This window comes from Nipponia nippon, unplaced genomic scaffold (assembly GCF_047370975.1).
Source record: "Nipponia nippon isolate SJK-2023a ecotype South Korea unplaced genomic scaffold, ASM4737097v1 scaffold_9, whole genome shotgun sequence".
NCBI lineage: Eukaryota > Metazoa > Chordata > Aves > Pelecaniformes > Threskiornithidae > Nipponia > Nipponia nippon.
The window spans coordinates 31392091-31407785 of NW_028262413.1; the positions used below are offsets into that span (position 1 = coordinate 31392091).

At 38.8% G+C, this 15695-nt stretch overlaps 1 protein-coding gene across 4 annotated transcripts in view; it reads left to right on the top strand.

Annotated features, from left to right (window-relative positions):
- Window positions 1–395: 395 nt before the first annotated feature.
- The window catches only part of OTUD7A (OTU deubiquitinase 7A), a 153949-nt gene continuing 138649 nt past the window's right edge, over window positions 396–15695 (top strand). For all 4 annotated transcript variants that reach the window (XM_087744640.1, XM_087744638.1, XM_087744642.1 and 1 more), the window contains exon 1: window positions 396–572. The gene's annotated coding sequence lies outside the window, so the exon portion shown is untranslated. The remainder of the gene's footprint in view (window positions 573–15695) is intronic.

Here is a 15695-nt window from a genome sequence, read left to right on the forward strand (position 1 = left end):
CCCCTCCCGTGGGACCACCCGGGGGCGGAGGAGCGCTCGTGGTGCAGGGGCGGCTGCGGCCCCCATTCCCCGGCCGTGCGCTGCTGCCTGCTTCTCCCGTCCCGTCTCGTCTCTTTCTCCGGCTGGGGCCATCGCGGCCGAGCTCGCAAAAAGGGCAGGCGAGGGAGGAAGGCGCCGGCCCCGCGGGGCGGCTCCTGGGCCGCGGCTGTGCCGGCGGGCTCGGCTCGGCGCGGCGGGGCCCGCTGCCGCGGGGGCGGGCGCGGGGCGGGGCGGAGCGCGGCTCTCCGGGCCGCTGCGGGCAGCCGAGGGGAGGGCCCTGCGGCCGGTGACTTCATGGGAAGGAGGCGGCGGCGGGAGGTGGGTCTCGCTTTCCGTCTCCCGGTGCCGTCTGCAGGGCGGGCGAGAGGCGGCCGCTCCGCCGGGCAGCGCGGGCGGGGGGACAGCGGTGACGGAAAGCGGCAGCTGGGGGGGACGGCAGCGGCTGGGTTGACTCCCCTCCCTTCCCCCCGCTCCCGGCCGGAGGAAGATGGAGCTCGGTTAGTAAGGGCTTGCGGGAGGAGCAGCGGGAGCAGGTAAGAGCTGCTGCTTCCTCCTCCTCCTCATCCTCTCCCCTGGCTGGGAGCATGGCAGGGGCAGGTCAGTGCGCGGATGGGCCGGTGTCATTCAGCGGCAGGTGGCACAGGTGGGCCCGGCCCGCAGCGGTGTCCTTGCCTGCGGGCTGCCCGCTCCGCCCCGGCTGCAGAAGTTCCCGCTGTGCGGAGCTGCGGTCAGGCGGAGGGCAAAGCCTTCGGCCGTCGCCGGTAAGGGCAAAGCCGGGCGTTTAGAAAGACCCCCCGCCCCCTGCCTCGGGCTTTTGTGGTGGGGTTGCGGGCAGGTCTGTCGGCTTTGCCCCCGCCCCGTCTCCCCCAGCTCACTGATGAGCTCCGGGAAGGGCTTCTGCATTGCAGACTCTCTCCCTAGCTTCGCTCCTGCATTCGCGGCTTTATCTGATATAAGGAGCCTGCTCCCTGGCCGGGTGGTCCGGTGCTGCTTGGCCAAGAGGCCCATTTGGGCAGGTGGTATCTCCTTCTGTGGTTCTGGACCCTGTCAGGACATTTGGGGGATTGACCTCATTCGGATAAATATTAGATGTACGCATGATATTTGTTATCTCTCTGAAAGAGCTACAAAAGGGAATCTGTTAGGATCTGTGTGAATAATGATCATTTGGAGTTCACAGGGTACAATACAGTGCAGTGACATATAATGTGCGTATAAAACATAATGCAGTGAGGCACACGACCTTACATAATCTAAATTTAAAAAGCTCACTACCCCTGTGCTTACCCTGGAGGTTGTAGGAATATGTCTGTTCTAAGCTCTTTCTGGAGGCTTGTTAAGTATCTATCTGACATAAAGATGAGGAGCCTCTTGTGAGCCAATACTGAAAATAAAAGAATAAATTGTTGACTACTTTTGCAGTAGTTCGGTCACAGTAAGTTCCTCATCACTGGTCAGCATCACGCACACAGTGGTACTCATGGCTACGTGGGCATACATAGCTCCACACCGCAAGAGGGAACGGTCTCTTCTGTTGTCCCTTAGATGCGCCTTTAAATTTACCAACTATAATGCTATCGTATTTTAACAACTCTTGAGGCTTCTCTCCCTAGGCCTGAATAGTGCTACAATTTCTAGCATACAGATATAAATTTAATGTAAACAGAAAGAAACCTTTCACACTTTTCATTTGACCTTCAGCATCTCGGACAAATACTTGAAATTGACGATCAGGGGAAGTATTTTGCAATGGACTCGTTTAAAATACATTGCTGGATGCAACATATACAAACTCAAATCACATCTAGGATGACACACAGTCAGTGTTCTAAGCTCTATATCCAAAGGAAACTAATGTCTGATAAATTTGGCCCACATTTTATTTTAACTCAGTCCTTACAGATGACATTGACTTTAAAAAAAAGGTTGCTATGGCACAGATTTAAAGCAAAGTATATTAAGCTTCTGGAATTGAAAGTGCTGTTGGTAGGAAAAGTGTTGTTTTGTTATTTATAATCTATTGTTATGAGTGTGATAGCTGTTGAGGCTGGATCTGGCTCCTTTTTCTGCTGTTGGTGTGAATGGACTAAATGGTCTCCCTTCTATGGATGAAGGCCAGATTTTGCCCAGGTGTGCATGTGCTGCTCAGACAGGGGCAAGCTAGATTTTCTCTATTTGAATCTGGAATAGAGCTGAATATCGATGCCTACCTTCCTCTGAGATACTTTCTGTTACAAGCCGGTATGCTTTTGATAAAGCTGTAACATTGGTCGTGGTGTGGAGGATAGAACCACTGTGGGCTATGTATGCCCACACAGCAGAAATGATGGTATGACATGGAATAGAAATGACGTTTTTGTGAATCTTGCTCTTTTGTGATACTACGTTTTTATGTTTGTAGCTTACAAGAAGCTCATTCATCTTCAGTATAGCTTAATTAATGTATAATATAATAACTGTTAAGAGTATGAGGCTGGGTAGAGATCAGGTGTAATAGACTAGTAATTTGCTATATGTATAGTGCAAAAGTAACTGATCATTTGCTTAATCATAATGTATCTATTTTTGAAAAAGGTAGTTTTTCACCAATGGGATCTAGAAGATTTTGGTCTTGGTTTACCAATACAAATTCAAATAAGGGTGATAATGGCTCGATGTTATAGACTCCAAGTAAGTGTGGAATGAGCAGGTGGGAAGGTACTTTGTCCTTTCATAGTAAGCCTACCTTTGCATCTTTCATTGCCCCTGGCACATCTCTCTTATAGTCATGTTGGCAGGTTCAGCAAAAAGACCAGGAACTGAAGAGACTTTCAGTGAATGGGACTCCAGGTCAGGAATCTTGTAGAGCTGTATACATGCAGGCATATGAACATTGACTCAGATCTTAACAATGCAACCATTGTGCTAATCATTGCCTAGTTGCCCTTTGTATTACTTATTAAAAAATTAGGGAATCTATGTTTTAATTAGCCAAAGTACTATATCTAGAACATCTGATTTTAATTTTAAACTCTATGTTTTAAATCTAATCACTGTGATGTTTTCACGTCATTTAGAGTCTTGTATGAGTTCATTGATATCATATCTGTGTTATTTGGGGAAAAAAATGCTATTTTATTAATTTTTTTGTTTACTGCATAGACACATAAGAACTTTAAAAATGCGTATATCATCTTGTTGTCACATACTGTCATTGGCTCATTATTGCCTTTAGACACAGTAACTTCTATAGCCTTAATAGGAGGGGAACGACACTGGCAAGGCATTTCCATGTAGTTATGTATTGCTGGAGAGAAAGCTGGGAGTTGAAAGAGGGAAAGGACTAAGGGAACTAGCAGAATATATGTCACCAGATAGTCCAGACCTCAGATTTTACAGTGCTTAATGAAGTCTACTTCTGTTTAATATATTCTGCCGTCCCAAAACCATCATGAAATATGAATCTCCTTTTGACGTGAATTTCGTAAAATATCTTGGGACTCATGTTAAGCAAAGATTAAACATAAACTTTTAATTAAGGAAATGGCAAGCCCCTAAAATATCAAGTGCAGCTGTTATTATATTGAGGATTGAAAGAAGTAGAAAAGACTTTGTTGGTGGTGGTGAAGATTTTGTAGTCTACTATTTAGATAGTATTATAAAGTATCATTTATAGTTGATATGCACTGCACAGCCGTGCAAATGCGTTCATAGATATTTAGACCAAAGCATAGAGCTAAATGGTATGTAGACCTTCTGAACAAATTAATCAGTGTTGCCCTAATGAAAAGACTGGGAGCTTAACTTGGCTGCTTAGATGGTCTGAAAATTCAGCAGTGTAGTCTTATGCAAGAGTAGAAGTTTACCAGTTCAAGTGCAATATAAATGTTGCATAGATGTTACACTGCATCTTTCTATATTTCTTTATTGTTGGTTTCCTAAGACAAAGGATGACACAAGACTGAGGAAGTCAGGTGTCCCCAGATAAGATGGCAGAACCGTCCTTAGATCCTTGATAGTAATTAATTGGTTTTATTTTAAAGGCAGATTAATTAGTATATGCATGTAAATGAAACAGTACAACTGTTTCACCATCAAGTATTTTCTAGGCTTTTTGTTTAGCTGTCCTTCCCCAACTACTGACCCAAGGGAATAAAACTGTAAATCTAACAAGCATGGAGATACTGGAGATATGAAAGACTTGACTTACAGTTCTTTTTTTATGTTGTTCTCCTAGCATAACTGCTTCTGTGATGAGTATTTCTGATTTTAAGTAGTTTGAAGAGACAAAGCTAATTCTGATGCATTTCAAGTCTCATTCTCAGTTTACTTAAGATTTTTGTTCTTCCTCTATTTGAGGTCAATGCTGTCTATTTTAGGATACGATTACACCAGTGATTTTTAGTCATAGTGCTTTGCTGTAGTGTTTTACTGCAGAAAATTGTTGACATTATCTGTACTTCTCTTATTTAATATCTCTTGGATGGACCCTTGGCAAAGCTTTAGGCTTGAAATAGAGAAATTGTTGAACTACCTTATTAGCTTTTATTAAAAGGGTTTATAAATTCATTTAATATCTTAGTCTTTCAGCCTTTTGAAGTATACTTTAACTTGAAAAAAAAAATCAGAAATCCCAGGACAAGAGTATGAGTTTTCTCTAAGATAGTTTGAAAATGTAATTTGTAGAAATGGAGGATTGCTATTGCTGAAAGTATTTTTGAATGCTTTCAGATTTTTCAGAATGAGCATATCTGCAAATACTTCATGATACATTTAGCAAAATTAGTATGTTTTACATTGTATGTTGAAAATTTCATCAGTCAGAACACTGAATTATGCTCTCTGATCATGATTTCACTCTTGTATGCGATGCTTCAATACCATTTAACCTGTACAGCGAACAAAGTATGTTTCTTTTTAATACAAGGGTAAAGTAGCCATTTTTATCTGTCAGTGTTTTGCAGATACTCAGTGCTCTACAGTGAATTTTTTTCACTTGCACATTCTCTTAGAATCTGCTGAGTAATTATATGCATTGACTAGTTAATCAAAGAAGGGGCAAAACCAATGTAGAAATTGAGAAAGCTGTGAAAGCATTTTGATTCTCGTTTTTATCACAATGGTTATATTTCCACTATAGTTTTCAGAATTAGAGTAAGGAACACTGAGAACTTGTTCTGTAATTAGATGCTTGAAATATCACGTTTCTAATCCTGATGTCTGCTGATGCCACTAGTGACCTCTGTCATGCGGAAATTTATAAAGTTGTTACTGCTGCATATGACCAGGAGATGTAATATATTTCTAAGCTATTGCTATGATGTTATCAGAAACGTGTTCTAATGCCTGTGATTAAAATGGCTAGCTGCCATGGTGATAGTACCATAGAAACTGGTAAAATAATCATTGCTTATTAGCAAATCTGAATGAAAAAATTCTTTTCTATTTTTCTATCTTCTATGTTTCAGCACCTTAGCAGGAATGAAACTCTGCTGATGTTATATTCCTGATTGAAAGAATTATTGAACAAATTCTTTTGCTCTGTGTTACACAGCAGACCAGGATAAGGTTATTGTATTGTCGAAATGTTAAATGCATGAGTGACTGACAATTTAGTCATTCCACGGCTGACTATTTCTAGTCTTAAGAACAAGGGCATTGGAGTAGACGCCTTTCTTATAGCATTGATCTTCATCGTTAAGTCACTTTGCTCTGTTCTACTGTAATTACTTTCTAAATAGTGCACTAAGTATAATTTTCTTCAACAGCACTCTTCCAGCAAAGAAGGGCTATGACTGTGTCCCATAGGCAGTGTCTACATAGACACTCAAAGCACAGCAATGACAGAACTTTAATTTGGGAGCCTGACACTATAAAGGGTTTTGTCTGTCTCGAACTGTGCAAATAGTGAATATGAGAATGCCAAATAAGATCATATAGCAGGTAATATCTTTACTTGATTAGCTTTCTCCTTCTCTTTAGAGATCTACTGCAACAAGAAACAAAGTGCAAGTAACAGTCCTTGACTTGGATTGCTCTCTTGGTTGGAATGAGTAATTTCTCTATTACTGATAGGTGACTCTATCAGGTACTTATACCCTATTGGAAGTTGCTAAGCAAGGACATGGAAGGAGTGATCCCAGATATATCTGTCTAGGTATATACTCATTAAATTTCTGTGCAAACACTTATATTGCCTTCAAAGTTTGTGAGATACTGCAAAGAAGCTTTTATCCTGTGTTAAATAGTTTTCCCTGTTAGCACTAAGATTGGTATAGAGGACAGATTGTTGATGGTGGCAAACTTGAGTTTATTGGTTAGATTCAGTCTGTACTAAGCCGCAAACAGTAGAAGTAAACACAGGCTATCAAACTCCACACTTAGATACAGGTATGACAGCACGCTTGCTCTAGTCTCAGATCTACCATCCCTTACCAGAAACCGGCCCACCTCTCACCTGAGAATATTTAATATCCCAGTAGCTTCTATTTTAAGTCTTAGAGCTGTTACATTGTCAATTCCAGAGAAAAGGAGGACGTACAGGTATATTAAATAACATTGTGGTAATGGGAAAAGATGATTTTAGTGTAAAGAAAGCATTGATTTAGCAAACTATAATTAAGCGTGAAGCAATGAAGTCACCTCCCATGCCTCTCTCAATAACTCTTTCCATCTTTGTCTTGGGAGGAGTACAGGTGAATTAAAGGAAAGGTAGAGTATAAACGGAAGGCAGTTTTGTCATTATTGCTGTTGGAATTACATAAAGTATACAACCTGTAGGTAAAGTTCGCATGTGGGAAAGATTCAGGGAGGATCATGTGTTCATCAGTTCTACACGTACAACTGAGTAAGAGCTGGAGAGAAACTTCCCTTCAGCACAAATTAACAGAAGTAACATATAATGTAATACTCTCTCAGAGAAGGCCATGAGGATAACATTAAATAAAGTCAGGTTGATACAGTGCCTGCGGTTTGATAAGTTGAGGCTGTTTGCTATTAAGAAATTGCTATTGAAAAGTAGTAACCTTTTCATTAACTGTGAGTACTGGGATGCCTGAGCATTTACAAGCTGAGGATTAAATTCAGAGATTGTGAGGTTAACTTGAAAATTTGGAATTTGAAACACTTACTGAGAAAAAATGAAATCGACATAAAGCATCTCCGCTGTTGTGATTTTTGTGTTTTATGTTTGGTTTTTCAGTAATCATAAAAGCAAGACTTGAAACAAAACCACAGGAGGGCATGTCAATACCAAGTCATTTAGGGGAAGCTCCAGGTCTGAGTGACAGTTTGCCACAAGGATTTGAGGTCCTATGAGTTGTTCTCATGGATTCTTATCCTGTATAGTTTTGATCTCCCAGTGCAGCAGGGGTAATCAGGTATTCTAATATTGGGCTTTATACAATGTCTCTTCTGTGTTGAAAGACCTGCATGAAGGAATGAATTTTTGAGCCATGTAGTTGGGGATGACTTTTAGTGCATGAGGAACACTTGGAATGACAGATCCTGTAGAAGCTAGGTGTTTCTTGGCAATAGACCGTTTGTTCCTTTGGCCTTCTTTATATGAAAGCAATATTTTAGGACTTCAGATATACAGAACTCACATCTATCTGTTTATAATTGAAGTTTTCTTGCATGTTTGTGTTATGGTAGAGTTCCCCTGTTCTGTTCAGTGCTAAATACTTGGAGGCAGTTTCAAATAAGCTAGGAAAAGTTGCACTCATAAATAGTCCTCCTCTTCTGCGAGGCACCCAGGAGTGCTTTGCTGATTTTCTTTCTCTTGTATTCTTCTCTGTGATCATACATGTATCTTGCAGCTCTAACATTCCAAACTGAGGATGCTTAATAGATAAGGACTGTATAACAGTTTTGGGCAGGAAATGCTCAAAGCAGAATTTAATCAGCATTAATAAAAAGATGCCTATTCTTGACAAGAAATGCTGTGAAAAAACATGTTCTATGAAAGTTACACAGTTTTTTCTCCTCCTTCAATAAATAAGGTTCTCTTGAAGAAGCCCCATGTAGAGGTCTGTAATGTCTCCTGAGCAACACAGTTTACATTTTTATCATTCTGCATTGTTCAAAATTTCTTCTGACATTGATATATAAAAGAAGTGCAGAAGAAAGAGTAGCACCATAAAGTCTAGAGCTGTGTTGTTTGTAACAATAATCATTATTATGTTGTCCCTCTCTGGGCTACATCATCTTTGTATTAGGAGATACCCCTTTTCTATCCCATGATCCATCCCAAATACTTTCTGCAGTTCCTTTACCCTTCAAAGGGAGAATCCCTTTAATTGGCAATGGAAGATGGCTCAAACAGAGGCTAGCAGGTTGGAAATTGAATCTCAGGACTTGTGACTGGGAGAATTAACAACAGTTTTGCAATGGGGTCCAAGTCTGTTTGAACTGGCTTTGTTTGTGATTATAAACACATGCTGCAAACTATTCATTACTTATTACACTTGGGGGAGTCTTCTTTAAAGCAAGCCTGAAGGCACTGATTTACTGGCACATGCACCTTACTGATATGATGTATTGCTTATCTGCAGGCCTGGTAGCACTCAAAAAGATGATATGCTCATTTCAGCACATAAGCAATATGTAGTCATGCTGGAAAACCTGATGAATGTGCATCCAGTTGAGGTATTGCTAGTTTGGCTGCTCTCCCTCAGTGATAATGCAGATCAGGTGCTTGAGATAAGCTCTTATGAGCACAAAATGTTGCACTAGTGAAGTGTAGACCTCAATTAACATGGAAATATAAATCATTGCCTTTTGCTACCACAGGAGATGAATATTCATGCCTGAGCAGCTCAGTTGTAAGTACCTGGAGTTGATGAGATGGTTGCATCTAGCTGATAATCTCTTGACTTTCTTTGATGTAAAATTTGAGAAACAGAGCCATTGTAATTTTCCTTCCTCCAGTTTTGTCTCCTAAAACATGCTTTACATGAAAATGGGAGAAATGGTTCCTTCAAGAGCTATTCAGTTGTTAGCTTCCATTCCATGTGCCTCTCATATTTAATATAAAATACTTCCCTATCCATTATAAATAGGTGGATATGTACTCATGAGAGAAGATATCTCTGAAGCCAATTGGTTGTCATTAAATGTGTATTTACGGCTATCAGAGAAAAATATGAAATACCGTTCTTTGGATTTCATAATAAAGTTTACCTCCATAAAAAGATGCTTTATTTTTGTGAGGAAAAGGTCGGAAGAGCACATAATTTTATGTTGCATGCTGTATGTTATTGTGGGTAGAAATAACTCTATGACTGGTTTTACCCCAATTATTATCTTACCGAAGTTATAATAACGTATGTATACAAATGTTTCCTGTGAGCCATTTTTTCTTCTACAAATTTGGGACTGATCAATGGAGGAGAAAATTATTCTGTCTGTAACAAATTCCTTGAGAGTCATGCTGCCTCGGTCCTTGGGAACTGGAGAAAAAGAGGTCTGGAGCCTTACAAATACAAAACCAAACAATCAACCTCCCCCAAACCACTGAAATGGACCTTCTTTCCTACTAAAATAAGGCCAGAAAATAGCCTTTGAGTTGTGGAGTTCTGAGTCTCTTTGGCAGAAAATGACCTCAGAGGGAATCGTTGTGGCAGTAAAATACATTTTAAGCTGAAATGTTAAACCGGTGAATGGCCAACAAGTGGGTTTAGCTCACTACTATTACTGTTACTCTGTACACACCTGGAAGACAAAATCTTTTGCTGTTGGAGACCTTCAGATTAAGTCCCAGATATTTTAAAACACTTCTCGTGGCTGATATCTAAGGAAAAAAAATCTATTTTGTGCTGCTTGAAATGATGCTATGTCAGTATATTCACTCTGAAAGTGGGGCAAAATGTAACTGTACAACGTAGTTTGCCATATAGGTGTAATTACTTGGCAATGTTTTATCTGCAAGCCATACCTTTCTTGGATATGGCTGTGGAAAATACATTCTACTTAGAGGGGAAAAAAAAAAAGACCAGATATTCAGGAAACCTGTACCTTCCCAGTATTGTACAGTATATTTCATGGTCTTAAGAGGAGATAATTTTATAACTGATTCAATGCTGTACAGGAAAATCCTGAGTTCTAGATGAAAAAACCTCTAATAGGTGAAACTCTAATTATGGGAGCTTGTGGTTGTCTTATTTGTTTTTGTCACCATACAATAAGAAATTTAATCTAGTGTTAATTATAAGTGCATAATTTGAGATAATGAGCACTACACACAATCCGTTTCATTTTTTTCTTTAAATGCAACTGTAAGAATAGGGGTTGCTAGTGTTATGAAAGTAAAAACACCAAAGCAGAACTTAACTTTCTGTACAGATGTTTATGCAAAATGTGTCCTTTATTTGATCTTCCAGCTTAAGTTACAAAGCAAATGAAATGCAGTAGCTGTATATATTAAACTACAGATATGTATATAGTTATAAGGGGCTACCAGTGTTTTTGAAAGAAAAGGAAAAGGTTATTGAAAATGTAGCTGAAGATTAACAGGCACATGTTCTAGAAGAATGAGTTATTGACAAATATCAAAAATATTTATTTAAAAACCTGTAGAAATCTTTAAACCTCATACAATTATTTTGAAGTAGGGAAGTAGCTAATCCTACAGTAGCTTGCCAGAAAAGTTGCCTTTTTTTTTTTTTTTTTTTTTTTTAATTTTTATAAATTCCTGAGCAGCCAGGTAAGATAAAAGCTTATCACCCATTTAATAAAATATCTGGATGGAGAGAGCTGCTAATAATATGCAGTGTTCCTTCTGTGTTGCTTCTGCATGTTCCCACTGTTTGTTTGGCTGGAATGTAGTAATGTTATATATTTGTAGATCTAACAGCTCTTCTTTTCTTCAAGCCTTGCACTGTTAAATCCGGTCACTGCATATAATGCATGTTAAATAAGACAAGAGGGTTTGTTGTATTTACAGAAAAAGTTAGCAGGATTTCGTAGTACTACAGGAAACATATATTACCGTTAAGAATATGCACATTTCCTTTAAATACGTTACTAGTAGTTCACAAACAAAGTAATGTGTTCTTCTGGAACGCATCTTTGTATGTATGTAAATGTCACAGGATTCGATAAGGTTGACCAAATGTAACAGAAAGCAGACTGTAGCTCTGAGGTTCAGTGGCTTGGTAGATCTTTGATTAGTATTTTGCAACAGAACGTTTAAGTTTTGTGTGTTAATAGTTGAAGATAATTCTACTCTTTTTGAGAGAGACAGAGAGAGACTAAAGTGAATCATTTTATAATATCAGTAGCCTATGCAGAGAGAATTGTTTTAAAAGTTTCCAAAGCTCCTTGACTCACTTGGAAAGCTGACTACAGGTTCTTAAGTGATCACATAACTTCTTATAGTGGGACTTAGGCTTCTAGGTCATATGAAGTATTTTTTAAAATTTATTCTTGTCCTGATGATTAAACTGCCAGACAAAGTTGTAACTTTATTAATAGTCAAGCTGTAAAACCGCAGTTCAAAACATTGATTCTGTATCTGAAAAAGGGAGCTGTGTATCAGCCCCAAACCCTTCTGTTTTCTCTGTTCTTCTGTAATTTGTGAACACAAACAGTTTCGTAGCCCTTAGACATGCCTATTTAAAACTGAACCTGCAGTTGTATAGTCTTTCCTAAGCTATGGCAAATACATTTCGTACTGTCATGTCTCTCTTAGGCATTCCTTCTACTGCTTTTTTGCTGTAACAATAGGAATTGGATATGTGATAAAATACTTGTTGATTTTTTAGGGCATTCAAGCAAATATTGCTGTTCATAAATACAATATTTTTGGAGAGAATTTGTACATTGGAAGATAATATTTCATGTCAGCTCAGATGGTAGCCTCAAAAGCAAGCTTTTTTTTTTTTTTAACTGAGAGCTTACATGCTCTTTCTGCTTTTTTCCTGAGTATGATTCTGTATGTCTTTACTAGCTTTGAAAAAACAATTAGGGTTCTGCAGAAAGCCAAAAATGACCTGAATCTGGCATTAGTTAATATTTTCATTACTACTTGGATGAGAGTACCTGTGTTATTTATCTGTGAAAACAAGATAGGAGATATCGCAAGAACTTTGGAGGGTAGGAATAGAATGAAACATGGCCATGACAAACTGAATGTGTAATCTAAAATAAGCACCATGTAATTCAATAATTATTACACTTTAATAAGAATAATCAAAGTTTGTGAGTACTAGTCAGTTGGACAGATTCCTAGTCTGAGAGTGTTAGTTGATCATATGTGATACTGTGGCATCCCTGCTCTTAATTTCGTGCATAAGAATATCTATTGAAAGGAAACTACGATTCATGCCATGTTTCCATCCATGCTTGTCTAAGAGTCCTGTGTACTCAGAAATATTGAGTGCCTTTCTTTTCTGTGTGTTCCCACCCTTTTGGGTTTAAAAGTGTTTCAGTTTAGTAACGCCTATCTTGTTTATTAAGTTTGCTTCCAGTTTTGATTCTAGATTAAAGTAATTTAATTTCAGATTATTTTCCTAAAAATAGCAAAAGTACTTGATTGGCAACCAGTTACACTTCATTCTTACAGCCGTGGATCTAAACAGATTGTAGAACTTCTCTAAATATATGTTGTCTTAGCCCATGCTTGCCAGTCATAGGGTTTACACTGATTTGTGCATAATGATCAGTCATGAAACAAATTTTCTAAAAAATTTATTTTCAGTACCTCTCAAGAAAAATTTCAAATGAAACTGCCTGAGGGAAGGGCAAATGTACTAAGAACAACAAAATTTGCTTTAATGTTCAGGGGAGTAGGGTTTGAAAGTTATCTTTTTTTTTTTTTTTTATTTTTTTTTATTTATTCCAGAATGTAGCTTTTATGTACTAATGGGTAAATTCTTCAGAGACTTTGCATCTGTTGTTGACTGCAGTGGGGATTTAGTGTTTTGATGAAGAGATGCCTAGGATGTGACTCATTAGATTTCCGAGTCCAGTGGGACATTTATGAGGTTTTATGGTCCAATCTCCTGATATCACTCAAGCTATAGAACTCGGTGGTGGAGTTTCTGCTTAAAAAACTATAGGTCTAGTTGAACTATAACATCCTCTTTCAGAAAGACACTCACTCCTGATTTATAGACTCCTAATTCATTAGATGAATGCATAAAAAGTAGCAGCTTTGGTCACACAGGTTTAAAAAAGCTCTTGTATTCCCTTTCTCATGACTAAGAGTGAAGTTGAATGAACAGCCTGGGTTTAAAACATGAAAGAAAGAAAAGAATTTTCCTTTATATGATATCTGAGCTCAGGTTGTCTCAATTAGCCAGTAAGGGTATGCAGGTTTTAGAATTATCATGACCTAAAACATACAAAATACATACTATATTTGTAAAAGTGATAATAGAGTGTGAGACTTGTAAGTATCTACATAGTTATTTTGATGGACCTTGCTTTCAATCTAGTTGCATTTTATAAATTTATCCTATGATAACAAGCTCCTGTTGGCTTCTACTAACTAACGAGACCATAGTTATCTTCGAAGGCCTGCATGTATAAGTCGGATTACAGAATCAAGGCCAGGATGGAGAAGCTGCTAATGCTGTTGTACAAACTGGCACTTAAAGTATTTCATAGATCCAGAATTACCCACAGTGTCCAGTGTAGGAAGTGTTTGGGGAGAAGAATCTTCTTTCTTGGCATTGTAAGCTAAGACAGTTGTTAAATTTCATGCTCAGCTTCAGAATTTATATGCGATCACTGAAGATGAGTATCTGCCTTAAATAAAGGAGTAGGTCGTTAATCTTTTGAGAACTGTTCATGCAATCTTTGCAAATACAGAGGCCTTGAGGATAACATAATTCCAATAGCAGAGCCTGATAGTGTGTCAGTGTGTTGTTAATCAGAAGAGAATGTTAGTATATTAATAAACATGCATGCTTCCAAGCTGAATTGTCACCAATCTGTTTAAAATAGTTGCCTTTCTCAGATTTTTCCTGTTAATGAAATTACCTCCTAAGATTTCGTGTATCTGAAAAGATGCAATAACAGTGCCAGAAACTAAATTAATATGCCATGGGAGCTCTCCTAATGAAATTAATATGGCATGTATAACCTTTTTAGAGAGGCTTTTCACCAATTACAGCATAAAATGAACTCCCAAGAGACTAAAATGCTCTTTTTTTGCCCAAGCTTTTATACTTCTGCCTGCTTCCTTTCATGATATGTGAAATGGAAATCGTGAAATAAAATGTAATTCTTTGATACCCTTCCATGGATTCATAACTTTTTTTATTCTTAATTGTGAACTTCGATTTTAGGTTAGCGTTCAATTTTTTAATTTGGTAGGCTGCATTTTTCCGTGAGGTAGCAGGAACTAGCAGTATGAAATTGATTTTTCTTTTGAAAGAATGTGTTTTCCATTCTCTACCAAAAGGCTTTTGTGATTGCAATGCAAACTTCAATTTGAGACCTGCAGTTATAAAGTTGAATTGTGTAAATGTTTTCTGGTTTGGGGGAGTTTGATTTCTTCTTTTTCCTTTTCTTTTTATGTTTTTGTTTTGTAAATGGTGAAAAAATGTGCTTAAACTTTTGTAAATAGCTAGTACTCTTCATAAGGTAGGCCACAGCATGCTGAGGAGAGCTAACAGGAAACCAAGTACTACAGCTGTCAAAGGTGGACAGAGCTAAAACCAGTGTGTGGTGGAGCTACATACTGGGGTTTATTTAAGAACCAACAAGATGTAAGCTTTTATCACACTTGATTCATTTTGCGTACTCACTCACCTGCTCTGCTGCCAGCACTACATTCGCTAGGTCCTGACTTCCCAGGAGGGAGATCACTGCTAGTTTGGGAGAGTTGGGTAGTAAGTTGTGCTGGTTTGTGCTGTGCATCTCCTTGTAGTTACCAGTCTTGGACATCACTGGCCAGGGTCCCTGGGCATCCCCTGGTATTCATTTGTCTCCATGCATCTCTGATCTCTAGGATTTTCCCTTGCTTTCAGAGTCTTCAGTCACAATATTTCCTGGCCTCTTCCTCTTTCTGAGACTACTACTTCTTTCTGGGAACCCTTCTTTTTGGCACCCAAACTCCTGTTTTTCCTCAATCTAAATAGTCAGTGTGCAGAAACACAATGTGTGAGCAACATTTTAATTGCATGTTCTGCCTCTGTGTTAATTGGAGGATTCAGAATGTGACCCTTCTGTTTAGTCCAGGTGTTTACAAGCAGCCTGCACAGATTGCAGCGAGCAAGTACCAGTCTTCTGCTCGAGAGTTCAGAATTCAGTTTCAGGCGTTCACCCACAGATGCAGGCATATGCCCAATTATCGGCTGCATGTTAGCATTTGCAATTGGAGCTATTGTTTTCACTATGGCAGCAACTAATGTACTTATGGCAAAAGCTATGTTTGGTGACATTAGGAAAACCTTCATTCACCTTGTCATAGTCTCTGATCTTGACGAACATGAATATCTAGCTTTTGCATCTTTCTTACAGGAACTGAATTTCTAAGATTAGTTGGTAGGGAAGGAATCCAAACATGGATTGGTGCTGAAAGAGGAGGGACAGCATATGACTGTCAGTTTACATCTTGCATGACAATTTCAGGGTTTACTCTATTTGGAGGTCTTACATAATGTGAGAACTTTCACATGCTGCAGTACTTCACATGACAAATTTCAGGTAGCTTTACAGTCTTTTAGTCA